Raw genomic sequence first — 14,318 nt, 5'->3', positions numbered from 1 at the left:
ACAGGGGTGCCCCACCAGGTCTGGCTAATTTCAGTGTTTTTGGTAGAGATGGGGTTTCACCCTGTTTGCCAGGCTGGTTGCAAGCTCCTGACCTCAAGTGATCTGCTCACCTTGGCCTCCCAAAGTGCTGGGATTACAGGCATGAGCCACCGTGCCTGGCCCAGGTTAGCAGTTTTATACAAAAAAATTCAGTTATTTCTGTTGTTTATAATAACATAATAACCATAATTATGATTGATAGCATATGCAGACATATTAGAATTTTAGAAGTCCCATACAATTTTGAAACATGTATTAATGTCATTCAATAAAATATAACCTGAAGATAATGAGACATCATTATTAATTATTATTATTATTATTATTTTTGAGATGGGGTCTCACTCTGTCCCCCAGGCTGGAGTGCAGTGGTGCAGTCTCGGCTCATTGCAACCTCCGTCTCCAGGGTTCAAGCAATTCTCCCTGCCTCAGCCTCCTGAGTAGCTGGGATTACAGGCACTCATTTCCAGGCCTGGCTAATTTTTGAATTTTTAGTAGAGATGGGGTTTCACCATGTTGGCCAGACTAGTCTCGAACTCCTGACCTCAGGTGATCCACCTGCTTCGACCTCCCAAAGGAAACATTATTTTTTATTTTGACAATGCATCCCATATAACTAAATATGTCAAATAATTCCATTTACCTCTCTTTTGGTTGTTTCAGAAGTCCTCTATAGCATCCCAAAATTCAAAGAAAAGACAATTTTAAAGCTGAAATTTGATTTTGGAAGACCGACTAAGTATGTTAAAGGTTTACAAAAATTTACATTCCTGGCCAGGCATCATGACTCATGCCTGTAATCCCAGCACTTTGGGAGGCCAAGGCGGGTGGATCAGCTGAGGTCAGGAGTTCCAGACCAGCAGGCCAACATGGTGAAACCCCATTTCTACTAAAATTACACAAATTGGCCCAGCACAGTGGGTCACGCCTGTAATCCCAGCATTTTGGGAGGCTGCGGTGGGCAGAACACCTGAGGTTAGGAGCTTGAGACCAGCTGGCCAACATGGTGAAACCCCATTTTTACTAAAAATACAAAAATTGGCCGGGTGCGGTGGCTCATGCCTGTAATCCAGCATTTTGGGAGGCTGAGGCAAGTGGATCACTAGAAGTCAGGAGTTCAAGAGCAGCCTGACCAACATGGAGAAACTCCATCTCCACTAAAAATAAAAAAATTAGCCAGGCATGGTGGTGCATGCCTGTAATCCCAGCTACCCAAGAGGCTGAGGCAAGAGAATTGCTTCAACCCGGGAGGCAGAGGTTGCCATGAGCTGAGATCATGCCATTGCACTCCAGCATGGGAAACAAGAGTGACACTCATCTCGAAAAAAACAAAGCCAGGCACGGTGGCTCACACTCATAATCCCAGCACTTTGGGAGGCTGAGGCGGGTGGGTCACCTGAGGTCAGGAGTTCCAAACCAGCGTGACCAATATGGTGAAACCCTATCTCTACTAAATACAAAAAATTAGCCAGGCACAGTGGCGTACGCCTATAATCCCAGCTATTTGGGAAGCTGAGAAAGGAGAATCACTTGAACCAAGCAGGCCGAGTTGCAGTGAGCCGAGATTGCAACATTGCACTCCAGCCTGGGCAACAAGAGTGAAACTGCATCTCAAAACAGACAAAACCCAGAAAATTAGCCAGCTGTGGTGGTGGGCGCCTTCTCTGGAGGCTGAGGCAGGAGAATAGCTTGAATCTCTGAGGCGGAGGTTGCAGTGACCTGAGATCACGCCATAACACTCCAGCCTGGGTGATGGAGAGAGACTCTGTCTCAAAAACAAAAAATAAAATAAAAATAAAAAATAAAAAACTGGTGTGCTCCATTAACTCCTGCAGGCCAGAAAAGGTAGCCTAGGAATTCTAGATAAATGGAACAAATGATGACTTGCTAGAAATACATAGGAAACAAAATAACTATTCACAGAACCAAACAAAAGCCCTCCACTAGAAACAAACAAAAAAAATCATGGTTTTATATGTATGCACACAGAAGCAAACCCAGAGGAGAATAAACAGCAAACGAATGAAAATTAGAAAAAGACAAATAAATAGTTGACCAACCCTAAATTTTTCCTACTCAGTCTACCCTGAATGCTACTGTGTCAGCCAGGGCCGCAGAGAACCCACATAATGAACATTTTATTCCTAATACACAATTCCATGTCCTTAAGTCCACCAATATCACCATACATTCTGTGTAATCAGGAAATTTACCTGGGTGGGGTGGGGTGGGCTCACGTGTGTAATTCCAGCACTTTGGGAGGCCAGTGCCAGTGGATCACCTGAGGTAAGGAGCCTGAGACCAGCCTGGTCAACATGGCGAAACCCCATTCCTATCAAAAATGCAAAACTTAGCCTGGTGTGGTGGCACACTCCTGTAATCCCAGCTACTCAGGAGGCTGAGGCCGGAGAATCGCTTGAACCCGGGAGGGGGAGGTTGAAGTGAGCTGAGATTTTGCCACTGCAATCCAGTCTGGGAAATACAGTAAGACTCTGTCTCAAAAAAAAAGGAGGGAGGCCAGGTATGGTGACTCACACCTGTAATCCCAATACTTTGGGAGGCATAAATGGGTGGATCACCTGAGGTCAGGAGTTCAAGACCAGCCTAGCCAACATGGAGCTAGCCTCCTAGCACTTTGGGAGGCTGAGGCGGGTGGGTCACCTGAGGTCAGGAGTTCCAAACCAGCCTGGCCAATATGGTGAAACCCCGTCTCTACTAAAAATAAAAAAATTAGCTGACGTGGTGGTGCAAGCCCGTGGTCCCAGCTACTTGGGAGGCTGAGGCAGAAGAATTGCTTGAACCCTGGAGGTGGAGGTGGTAGTGAGCAGAGATAGTGCCACTGCACTCCAGCCTGGGCGACAGAAGGAGACACTGTCTCGAAAAACAAAAAAACCAAACAAAACAAAAAAAATTAGCCAGGTGTTGTGGTGCACGCCTGTGGTCTCAGCTTACTCAGGAGTCTGAGACAGGAGAATCGCTTGAACCCGGGAGGCGGAGGTTGCAGCGAGGCGAGATCGCCCCATTGCACTCCAGCTTGGGCAACAAGAGTGAAACTCCATCTGAATTAAAAAAAAAAAAAAATCTGACAGCAGAAGTATCCACCCCTTGAAGTTTCCATTAAATATTTTAATCAAAGTCATTTCCTCTCACCTAGAGACTATCAAGCCTCAGTTGATCATGTGACAAGAAATCCAGCCGGTTCCAGGTGAAAACATCATCCCTGGCCATCAAGATCAAGCAGCCACCCGCCTCCACTAGACAGAACAGGGTGACACTTCCATGATCCCTGATAGGTAACATGAAGGAGCTGCGGAAGAAAAGCCATCAGTCCCTACATGTCCTATAAAGATTTATGGCAGGCTGGCGAGGTGGCTCATGCCTGTAATCCCAGCACTTTGGGAGGCTTAGGTGGGAGGATTGCTGTAGCCCAGGAGTTTGAGACCAGCCTGGTTAACATTGGGACACCCTGTCTCTACCACACACACACACACACACACACACACACACACAGAAATTAAAAACGTAGCCAGCTGTGGTGATGCCTACCTGCTTGGGAGGCTGAGATGGGAGAATTGCTTGAGCCCAGGAATTTGAGACTCACTCAAATTGACCGCACCAGTGCACTCCAGCCTGAGTGACAAAGTCAGACACTTTCTCAAACAATAAAACAAATAAATAAATAAAGCAGGGGGTTAATAGTGAGACGTGGAGAGAAGGTGTGTTAGGCAGAGAGACCTCCGTAGGCAAAGTCCAAGAGACATGAAAGAGCCAGTGTGCAAGAGGAAATTCCTGAACACTAGGAGATGTCAGAGAGAGCTGGTGCAGGACTCCACCTGGTGGACAATCTGGGCATGAATATCCTACCAGGAAAATAAATAACATTTTCTTCTGGCTTCTATCAGGTGGAAGAAAACATTTTCTTCTTTTCCTTTCCTTTCTTTTTTTTTTTTTTTTTGAGACCGAGTTTTGCTCCTGTTGCCCAGTCTGAAGTGCAAGGGTGAGATCTCAGCTCACTGCAACCTCCGCCTCTGGGATTCAAGCAATTTTTCTGCCTTAGCCTCCCAAGTAGCTGGGATTACAGGCGTGCACCACCTCACCGGGCTTATTTTGTAATTTTTTTTTTTTTTTACTAGACACGGGGTTTCGCCATGTTGGTCAGGCTGGTCTTGAACTTCTGACCTGAAGTGATCCACCCACCTCAGCTTCCCAAAGTGCTGAGATTACAGGCACGAGTCACTGCACCTGGCCAGCATTTTCTTATAGTAAAGGAAGTGAAACTGTGGACTGGTTATTGAAAGAGAGAAGAAAGGTGGAGAGTGAATCTTGGTAGGAAAAAGAAAAAAAACAAAAGGAAACAAAAACTTTCAGCTGTTTGGCTTGTACTGGCGTTTACAATGTTTGCTGGTGTCTTGCTTAGATCAGTGACATGTGGCTAGGAGGAATCTGTGTCACTTTTTTTTTTTTTTTTGAGAGAAAGTGTCACTCTGTCACCCAGGCTGGAGTGCAGTGGCACGATCTTAACTCACCACAACCTCTGCCTCCCAGGTTCAAGCGATTTTTCTGCCTCAGGCTCCCTAGTAGCTGGGATTACAGGTGCGTGCCACCACACCTGGCTAATTTTTGTATTATTAGTAGAGATGGGGTTTCACCATGTTGGCCAGGCTGGTCTCAAACTCCTGACCTCAGGTGATCCGCAGGCCTCAGCGTCCCAAAGTGCTGGGATTACAGGTGTGAACCACCACACCCGGCCACCTGTGTCACTTTTTACCAGAAACTTTCAGAGTCAGCAAGTGGCTGGGCATCTCTTCTTTTTGCCACAGGACTCTTGATGTTTCTAATGCAGACGAATCTGTTAGGCTGCTGTGGATGTGTCGTGTGGGACAGAAATCAACCTTTGTTGTTGTAAGCTATTGAGAATGGGGGTTGCGCGGGGTGCAGTGGCTCATGCCTGTAATCCCAGCACTTTGGGAGGCGGAGGCTGGAGGATCATTTGAGGCCAGGAGTTCAAGACCAGCATAGCTAACACGGTGAAACTCTGCCTCTACTAAAATTACAAACATTAGCTGGGTGTGGTGAGGTGTGCCTGTAATCCCAGCTACTCAGGAGACTGAGGCAGGAAAATTGCTCTAGGGTGCCATCCTGCTCCTCCTCATCACCCGGGGCAGTGGGCGTGGCTTGTCCTTCGGCTGCTGCGGGCCTAGGCCGCCTGGGTCAGTGTGGCGGGCGACTGCACAGTTCCCGCCCCAGTGTGGTGCCGGGAGGTGCAGCCCCGTGGGCTAGTGTGGGTGCCGCCGGGAGGTTGGTGCAGCGCCCCCAGGAGGCTCGTGTGGGCGCCGCCTGGAGGTTGTTGTGGCGCCGCCTGGAGGTTGCTGTGGTGCTTGTTGGTGCCCAGCGCCCTGCCCGGGGCTTCCTGGCTGTGTCTTTGCTGCCCCCTCCCGGGGTGGCGGGGCTGGGGTTCCACTCAGCTGCATGGTCTCGCGAGGCGCCTTTGCTCCTCGAGGAAGTTAGCGGTGCAGCCGCCAAGGCCTCTGCTGCCCAGGTCGCCATATTCCCCGCGGTGGCCCGCCGGGCTCTCGCCTCAGGTGGCTCACCCCACTCCGGCCTCCACCGCCTCTCTTTTGCCGCGGCGGGAGGAGGCGGTGGAGCGACCTCCAGGCACTGGGCAGCCGCCGCTCCCCCAGCAGCCGGCGGGGAGGAGGAGAAAGACGCCAGGAAGCAAAAGGTCCCGCCAGCCGGAGGGTGGCCCCGGGGCTGCGCCCACTGGTTCCTGCCCACGAGCAACTGCCGGGACCCTCCCTGCCATGTTGCTCCCTGGAAAGCACTAAGGCTCTCCGGCCTGCAGGTAGGGAGACTTTTCCTCACTGTGAGTCTGCAAACTCGGGGCCAGGCATTTTCTGCATGTTCTTAAATAGGATGCTTCAGTCAAAGGTTGATAATAGAATCACTTTCTGATTATCGCCTGCTGATAATGAGAACATATGAACAGAAAATAAGAATATTTATGAATAGGTTCCAAACTTTGGAGGGATCAAGTAGGGAGGAAAAACAAATGCTTCCACCCACCCCTGTTCACAAAAGTGTGCTTTACCAAGTCGGTGTAAATTATAGATAACTTACAAAAAACACTTTCCTTAAATCTAGAAAACAAAACAAGGGCGGGGCGCAGTGGCTCACGCCTGTGATCCAGCACTATGGTAGTGCCAGGCGTGGGGAGGGTGGGTGGAATGGGGATCACCTGAGATCAGGAGCTTGTGACCAGCCTGGCAACAAGGTGAAACCCCATCTCTACTAAAAATAGAAAAATCAGCTGGGCGTGGTGGGGAATGCCTGCAGTCCCAGCTACTTGGAAGGCTGAGGCAGGAGCGTAGCTTGAACTCAGGAGGTGGAAGTTGCCGTGAGCCGAGATCGTGCTTCTGCACTCCAGCCTGGGCGACAGAGTGAGACTCCGTCCCCAAAAAAAAAAAAGTAACAAATCAACGATGTTTTAACTACAAGTTATAGTTGTAAAGACATTATATTAATTTTATGGATTTTTTGTTTTGCTTCATCTCACTTAGCAGTTTTTTGAACACAAGTTTCCTTATTAGAGTTCTAGAAATTGTTTTCTAGTTTATTGATTTTTATTTTTATTTTTGAGATAGTGTCTCACTTTGTCACCCAGGCTGGAGTGCAGTGACACAATTTTGGCTCACAGCAACCTCTGGCTCCCAGGTTCGAGCAATTGTCGTGCCTCGCCCTCCCTAGTAGCTGGGATTACAGGCATGCACCACCATGCCTGGCTAATTTTTGTATTTTCAGTAGAGACAGGGTTTCACTGTGTTGGCCAGGCTTGTCTCGAACTCCTGACCACAAGTGATCTGCCCGCCTTGGCCTCCCAAAGTGCTAGGATTACAGGCGTGAGCCACTGGACCCAGGCCTTTGATTTTTTCTTTAATTTATTTTTAATGTATTGAAGGGGTATATGTGTGAGTTTCTGACATGCCTATATCGCATAGTGGTGAAGCCTGGGTAGTTCATTGTTGTGAGTTATCAGAAACCTGTGTTCAAGAGGACTTGGTAGAGTTTTTTCCATGAAAAGCAAATTTGGGGGCTAGGCATGGTGACTTATGGCTGTAATCCCAGCACTTTGGGAGGCTGAGGTGGGTGGCGGATCACGAGGTCAGGAGTTGGAGACCAGCTTGGTCAACATGGTGAAACCCTGTCTTGACTGCCACCGATTAGCTGGGCGTGGTGGCCGGTGCCTGTAGTCCCAGCTAGTTGGGAGGCTGAGGCAGGAAAATCGCTTGAACCCAGGAGACAGAGGTTGCAGTGAGCAGAGATGGCACCATTGCATTCCAGCATAGGTGACAGAGTGATATTCCATCTTAAAAAAAAAAGAAAGAAAATTTGGATTTAGACTGTTGCTGATTACAAATATTTTTAGAGAAGAATTCAAAACAATAAATATGGATGATGGAATCAATAGTAATGATGAAAATCTGCTGAATGTTCCCAATTCCCAAGGAAATTTAGTTAGTAGTCAGCATATTAAGAGAGTAACCAGGATCCTGACTTGACAGCATCACATCAGGACCACCAGACTTTTGTAAATTTCATATAATCCTCTGAATACATAATAACTTTTTTTGTTTTTCTTTTCTGAGATGGAGTTTTGCTCTGTTGCCCAGGCTGGGGTGCAATGGCACCATTTCAACTTACTGCAACCTTCACCTCCTGGGTTCAAGAAATTCTCCTGTCTCAGCCTCCTGAGTAGCTGGGACAGCAGGCATGTGCCACCATGTCAGGCTAATTTTTATACCTTTTTTCTTTTTGTGATGGAGTTTCACTCTTGTTGCCCAGGCTGGAGTGCAATGGGCGTGATCTCAGACTACTGCCACCTCCACCTCTTGGGATCAAGTGATTCTCCCATTTCAACTTCCTGAGTAGCTGGGATTACAATTACAGGTGCCTGACACCACGCTCGGCTAATTTTTGTATTGTTAGTAGAGATGGCGTTTCACCATATTGGTCAGGCTGGTCTTGGCCTCCCTTGACCTCAGGTTATCCACCTGTCTCCGTCTCCCAACATGCTGGGATTACAGGCGTGAGTGACCATGCCCGGACATCAATAACATGTTTATACAAATATAACTTTAGCAGATATTTAGCATAACAATCAAAAGTACAAATCATAACAGATTCAATTTGCATAAATATATATAATTTTTGGAACATGTATATCAAAAACATACCCATAAATATAACTGAGATGAGATCTAATGTCACCTAATTTGACAGTGCCCTCCCACGCAGCATCACCACATTTGACAATGCCCACGCATACAATCTACCAACTAAATTGAATCATTTAATATCTTTACAAGGTGAGAGACACATTCTTTAGACTCCCTGAGGGACCCAGCTGAAAAATCCCAAAGTTAATTTAAAAGTTAATTTTAAGGCAAAAAGACTTGATTTAGGATTTTGATGCTGGAGAAACCCATCAAAGATGTCAAGTTTGAAAACACTTGATCGAAACAAAATCACAGGTCACTATTAGAAGAATATTTATTTAACCAGAGATTACAGGCATGAGCCACCATTCCCAGCCCAAATGACATGTTTTTAAAAGTCACATTGTCCTACAGTATCCATTTATCTTGCATATTTAGGAAATTGAGGTTTTTTTTCCTAAAACATTCTGACATATGGGAAATAGGATGCAAAATGTGCAGGAATGTTTTAGACACGGTTCGAGGTTTCCAAAATATTTTGTGCTGGGGAGGCTGCTTGCTACAAGCTCCCAAAGCTCTGGAAGGACATAGTATTCATCCTCCCTCAGCAGAGGCCGTGAGGTGAGAAGTCCTGGGGAGCACCTGAGCCTTGGGCTTTTAGCATAGAGTGTTCAGGTCTTTATAGTTTGAATCCACAGCACAGAGAGGTCACGGGTCTCTGACTTCCTGTGACCTTTGCCTTCCTTGCCCAAAGAAAATGTGACCCTCCAAAGCAAGAAACTTGAGGACATGGGTCACCCCAGCCCTAGCATCTGCCCCAGAACATGAGAAGGAAGGAACAATGGTCCTCCAGTGACATCACAGGGCTGGCACAGGCGGTCACTGCCCTGTGTGGATCACCCAGCTGTGTCGGGCAACCTGAATCCCATCTGTGGGAATGCGAGTAGGAAAATACAAAAGTCTTTACATGAGCCCTGAGAAGGCAGATGCAGCAGAAACCTCCAGACGGTCTGGGACCTGTGTTGGAGAGAGAGCATATTGGCGATCATGTGTACTTACACTCTACAGTCACCAGGTGGCACTATGACCTCATCTGTGGCTCTGAAAAGGAAAATTTGGAAGGAATTTTTTCACAGCTAATGTTTAACAAGCCCCTACTATGTGCCAAATCACTCACCCCTGGCAACAACCTAAGGAGCTAGGGGTTTTTATTATATATCTTTTATAGAGAAGGACACAGAGACATAAAGACATGAATTATCTTGCCCACATCACTCAGCTAATAAGTGGTGGAGGCCGAATAGGACCTAAACACTGTGGCTGTGGAGCCCACATGCATTGATTGAACAAGTGTTTTTTGAGCACCTGCCATGTACAAGGCCTTGTGTGATTAAATATGGTTATGAGTAATAATATAACAATGACAAATCACTGACACTTTTTAGAGGTAAGATTTTCTTTTTTGTAGGTTTCAGGCACAGAACCGTATATTCAATAATAGTGAAATTGATCCCACAAGTTATGACAGAAATGATAATACATTTAAATGAGTTGGATGTTTTAGAATCCTTTACAGAAACCGAGTGAGGAATGAAATTGTTCCCATTTCACACAGAAGGAAACTGAGGTGAAGAGGGGTAAAGTAATTTTGCATGGCATGAAGTAGAAATTCAAAGTACAGGAATTTGAACTTGGTTCTGACCTTTTCTGAGGTCCCCATGCTCTTGACCACTATAGACTCAAGCATCACCTTGTTTTTCCACTCAGTCAACAAACTGTTTTTTAAATGTAATTATCTAATAGGTTAGCACTCATCATGAGCTTCTGTTCCCATTCTGCAGGTGGTGAAGCCGTCTATTGTCCTTACCCCAAAGTTCCTGTCCCATGACCAAAGCCAGCTCACCAAGGAGCTGCAGCAGCACGTAAAGTCAGTGCCATCCCCCATGCGAGTACCTGAGGAAGGTGAGTGAGTGCAGACAGACAGGGCCTGGCGACCTTGAACAGTTCCCAGGCCCACGTCTCACAGGGGGCCCTGCTGTGGGGAGCGGAGGCAGTCACAGTACTGGCTTTTTCCTCCTTTTTGCTTCCATGCAAGTGGCTTAGGGATGGGGTAGAGTAGTTGACTGATTTGGATAAAAACCGCTGTCTTGGTCAGAAAGTCAGACAGAATCATCACTGAGGATGGGGCCAGGAAAGATAATGGACAGTGGGGGTCTGACCTGGTCACCAGACCCCTGGGTCCTGCCCACCAGCTTGGCACTCCCTAGCCATCACTCATGATGCTGCCAAACCCTCTGGATATTGTGGCCAAATCCCCCAGGAGAGAGGCTGATTAACTTTGTCTCTTGAAATGCATAGATTCTTTGGACATCCCTGGGAGCTCAATCGTGAGAGTCAACTTGGTTTTCTCCCCCTCATTAGGGTTCAGAATTAAAAGTACACCTTCACAGGCAGTAAGATAATATAGATAAGTGACACCATCACCCTGTTTCAGATGTTAACATGGCTAGGTGTGTTAGGGGTGATTTGAGACCACACAACCTTGTGCCACACAGTGGAATTCCCGGGCCAGAGGGAGACATTTGATTGCCATGTTATGATCTTCTCACTGAGTGTAAAGGCAGTCTTGTTTCACTTTGGATTCTTTCTTCTGTTGATATCTTCTAATGGCACTTTGAATTTCCAAGCATGTAATAATTTTTGGTTAGCTTTTAATCATTGACTTCTAGCACAATTCTGTGATCAGAAACCTGCTGTGTGATTGGATTTATCTGAAATATATTGAGATTTGCTTAATGAACAAAATAAGTTGGGTTAATTTTTGTAAATGTACCTTGCATGCTTAAAACCAGCGTAGCTCCAACATTTGTTCCCGAGATACAGAATGATGGACGGATGGCTCCATGGATGTGGTGGAGATGGTTTACTATTGGTACTTTCCGCACCCTTCTGAATTTTTGTTGCTTAGAATATGAATGGCTGAGAGGGCGCTGTGGAGCCTCCCACTCTGCTTGTGTGTGAGCTTCTTCCTGCCGTCCTGCCATCATTTGTTTCTTATGTTTCATATCCAAGACTGACCATAAGAAACCCTGGGAGCTCAGGAAGGAAGGAGCCGCCCAGAAGCAGGGACAGGGAACTGGTGGGGAAGGCCAGAAATCAGGTCTGTGAAGGTTCCAGAGAGGACCTGTCCTTGGGAGTGACATGGGGGGATGAGATGGGGGAGGGGCATTGGAGGGGCATTGTGCTCTGTGGAATGTCCACTGTGATGTACCATGTTCCAGGGCCGGGGATTGGTGGAGAGTTATTATAAAGCCCCAGGGTTGCTTAGACAGTGCCCAGACAGGAGAAGGTGTGGTGGAAACCAGAGCCCTGGTCTCCGTCTAATTGCTCCTGAGCCTCCCGCTTTCTTGCCCCACGTGTCCTGTTGCTTCCTGATAGACTTTCTCCCTGACTTGTAGCTGAACCTCCCACTGGCCCTTGAAGACTTAGTTTGAACCAGATCCTTTCCCAGACCCGCTCCTCCAGGTGCCCAACATCCTCCTTTACCCTCCCTCTCCTTCCTTCCCATCCCCTTCCCCAACTCAGATCCCACCCCATCCCCATCCCCTTCCCTCCCCCAGCCCTAAGCCACCCCACCTCTGTCCTGGCCACCTCACAGCACCCTGAGAGGACCAGGACATGCGGGTGCCGTGGCTGCTCTTTTGGACCCTCCTGTTTCCCAGCCATCAGTCCACCCATATGAGTAGACGCTGGACCCATGGGGTTTCTTTTTTGTTATTGGGCTGTCATGTGGCAAATTACACAGTGCAGGCCTGTAATTTCAGTGCTTTAGGGGGTTAAGTTGGGCAGATCACCTGAGTCCAGGAGTTTAAGACTAGCCTGGACATCAGAGGCAAACCCTATCTCTACAAAAGACTCCAAAGAAGATTAGTCGGATGCCCACTGCACTCTTGTCTCAAACAGAATAAACCAAAACAAACTGAAATGACATTTGAGTTTTGTGTCATCTGGTTTGATGACTTTTTAGGAACTTCTGAGTCATCTGTGTCTTCTGCTTTTGGGGGCTGCCTCTAGGGAGTCTGTGTCCAGTCAGCATGATGGGAGCTGAGAAGCCCATCAGATGGAGAGGAAAGGGCTGCACCTGCTGGGAGGTTTGCAATGTGGGAGTCATTAGGAGTGACATGACCAGGATGTGAATGAGGACTGTATTGTCCTTTGTTTTGTAAAACGTATATGGTGCACATCATCGATTGACCCAAAGGAGAAAGGGTCTTAAAGTCCTTATGTTATCCAAATATAAAGAAATGACAGGCCAGGTGTGGTGGCTAATGCCTGTAATTGGAAGGCCGAGGCCAGCGGATCATTTGAGGTCAGAAGTTCCAGACCAACCTGACCAACATGGTGAAACCCTGTCTCTACTAAAAATATACAAAATAGCCAGGCATGGTGGCAGGCACCTGTAATACCAGCTACTCAGGAGGCCGAGGCAAGAGAATGGCTTGAACTCAGGTGGCAGAGTTCGCAGTGAGCCAAGATGGCACCACTGCACTGTAGCTTGGGCAACTGAGCAGGACACTCTCAAAAAAAAATTTTTGTGTGTGTGTGTGATTTTTTTTTTTTTTTTTTGAGACAAAGTCTCCTTCTTGTCTCCCAGGCTGGAGGGCAATGGTACGATCTCGGCTCACTGCAACCTCCGCCTCCCTCATTGAAGCGATTCTTTTGCCTCAGCCTCCTGAGTAGCTGGGATTCCAGGTGCCTGCCACCACATCTGACTAATTTTTGTATTTTTGGTAGACATGAGGTTTCACCATGTTGGCCAGGCTGGTCTGGAACTCCTGACCTCAGGTGATCCGCTAGCCTCAGCGTCCCAAAGTGCTGGGATTACAGGCATGAGCCACTGTGCCCGGCCTTTTTGTGATTTTTTTTTAGATCGTCAGCTATTGTTAGTGTTAATGTATTTTATGTGTGGCCTAAGACAAGTTTCCTTCTTTTAATATTGTCCAGGGAAGCCAAAAAATTGGATATGCCTGCTTTATGTTAAAAAAAAAAAAAAAAAAAAAGACACTCTACATTTGGAATGCCTAAAAACACTAGCAGCCATGTAAAAAACATGAGACTGGTAACTTCCAGTGTTTTTTGAAGCAGTGGAATCCCCTGGTGATATCTGAGGGGTGTGGTTACCTCTTGGAGGAGTTTGATGGTGTCCAAAGATTATCATTTTTTTACTGAAATATTGTAAATGTCACTGACCTTTTCATGATTTCAACTATGATTATTCCAGGCAATCAGTTTTTCACCTGATTATTTGTATCCTGGGCATGACTTTCTTGGCGTTCTGTGGATGCTTATCACTATTGTGTTTCTGGGAGTTTCTATATTTGGCCTTTTCCTCCAAAAAATTAGCTTGTGTGAGAGTATACTAACTTCCTGTAGAGGTATATTTGTAATCACACATAAGAAGAAATTATTTCAAACAATTCATGGTTCTGGACTTTATTATGAATATTGGGTTTTACCAAAAACATCAGGAAATGATTTATTAGCATAAGAATTATAAAAATATCTGCCATTTACATTATGAAAATTAAATAGGTTGGTGTTTGTTTAATAGAATGTCAACAGAGCTTTAGGTCAAAAATAAGTTGTTTTTTTTTTAACCTTTGTGCTCTTTATCAGAAATGGAGTATGAAGTTTTGGCACTTAAATAGGAAATTCTGTCTAAATTTTTCTGCTTTATAATTCTATTGTATGGCTGGAAGGAAAGCTTTCACTTTCCTCTGTAAAGGTTCACTGCAGAAAGGAACTAACAACAGACAGCTTAACAGGAGAAGAAAAGCATAGAACAGGCATAAACATGGGAGCCAGCTGAAAAATGAGACTGCAAGAAGGGTCAGATGGTTGATGCTTAAAGAGTGCTGTCTTTTCAGGAGAGAGGGAGATAGATGGAGATGGAGGCAACTTAGAGGGGGAGTAAGTGATTTTTAGGGGGAATGAAAGAGCCCAAGGAACAAACAATTGGCCTGAGACAAAGTTCCTCTGAGATCATAGGGAAGAGGAGACAGACTG

At 46.4% G+C, this 14,318-nt stretch overlaps 1 protein-coding gene across 3 annotated transcripts in view; it reads left to right on the top strand.

Annotated features, from left to right (window-relative positions):
- Window positions 1-14,318, top strand: part of LOC105711631 (uncharacterized) — a 100,295-nt gene that overhangs the window by 25,888 nt on the left and 60,089 nt on the right. For 2 of the 3 annotated variants that reach the window (XM_064370499.1, XM_064370496.1), the window contains exon 4: window positions 10,094-10,214. The gene's annotated coding sequence lies outside the window, so the exon portion shown is untranslated. Of the gene's footprint in view, window positions 1-5,746; window positions 5,882-10,093; window positions 10,215-14,318 lie in introns of those variants that run through there. The other variant, XM_064370497.1, reaches the window with a different exon arrangement.

Source organism: Aotus nancymaae, unplaced genomic scaffold (assembly GCF_030222135.1).
Source record: "Aotus nancymaae isolate 86718 unplaced genomic scaffold, 86718_ANA_hifiasm-v0.15.2.pri h1tg000108l, whole genome shotgun sequence".
NCBI lineage: Eukaryota > Metazoa > Chordata > Mammalia > Primates > Aotidae > Aotus > Aotus nancymaae.
Note: the sequence above shows the minus strand (reverse complement) of the source record. Positions and strands in the feature narration are given on the sequence as shown.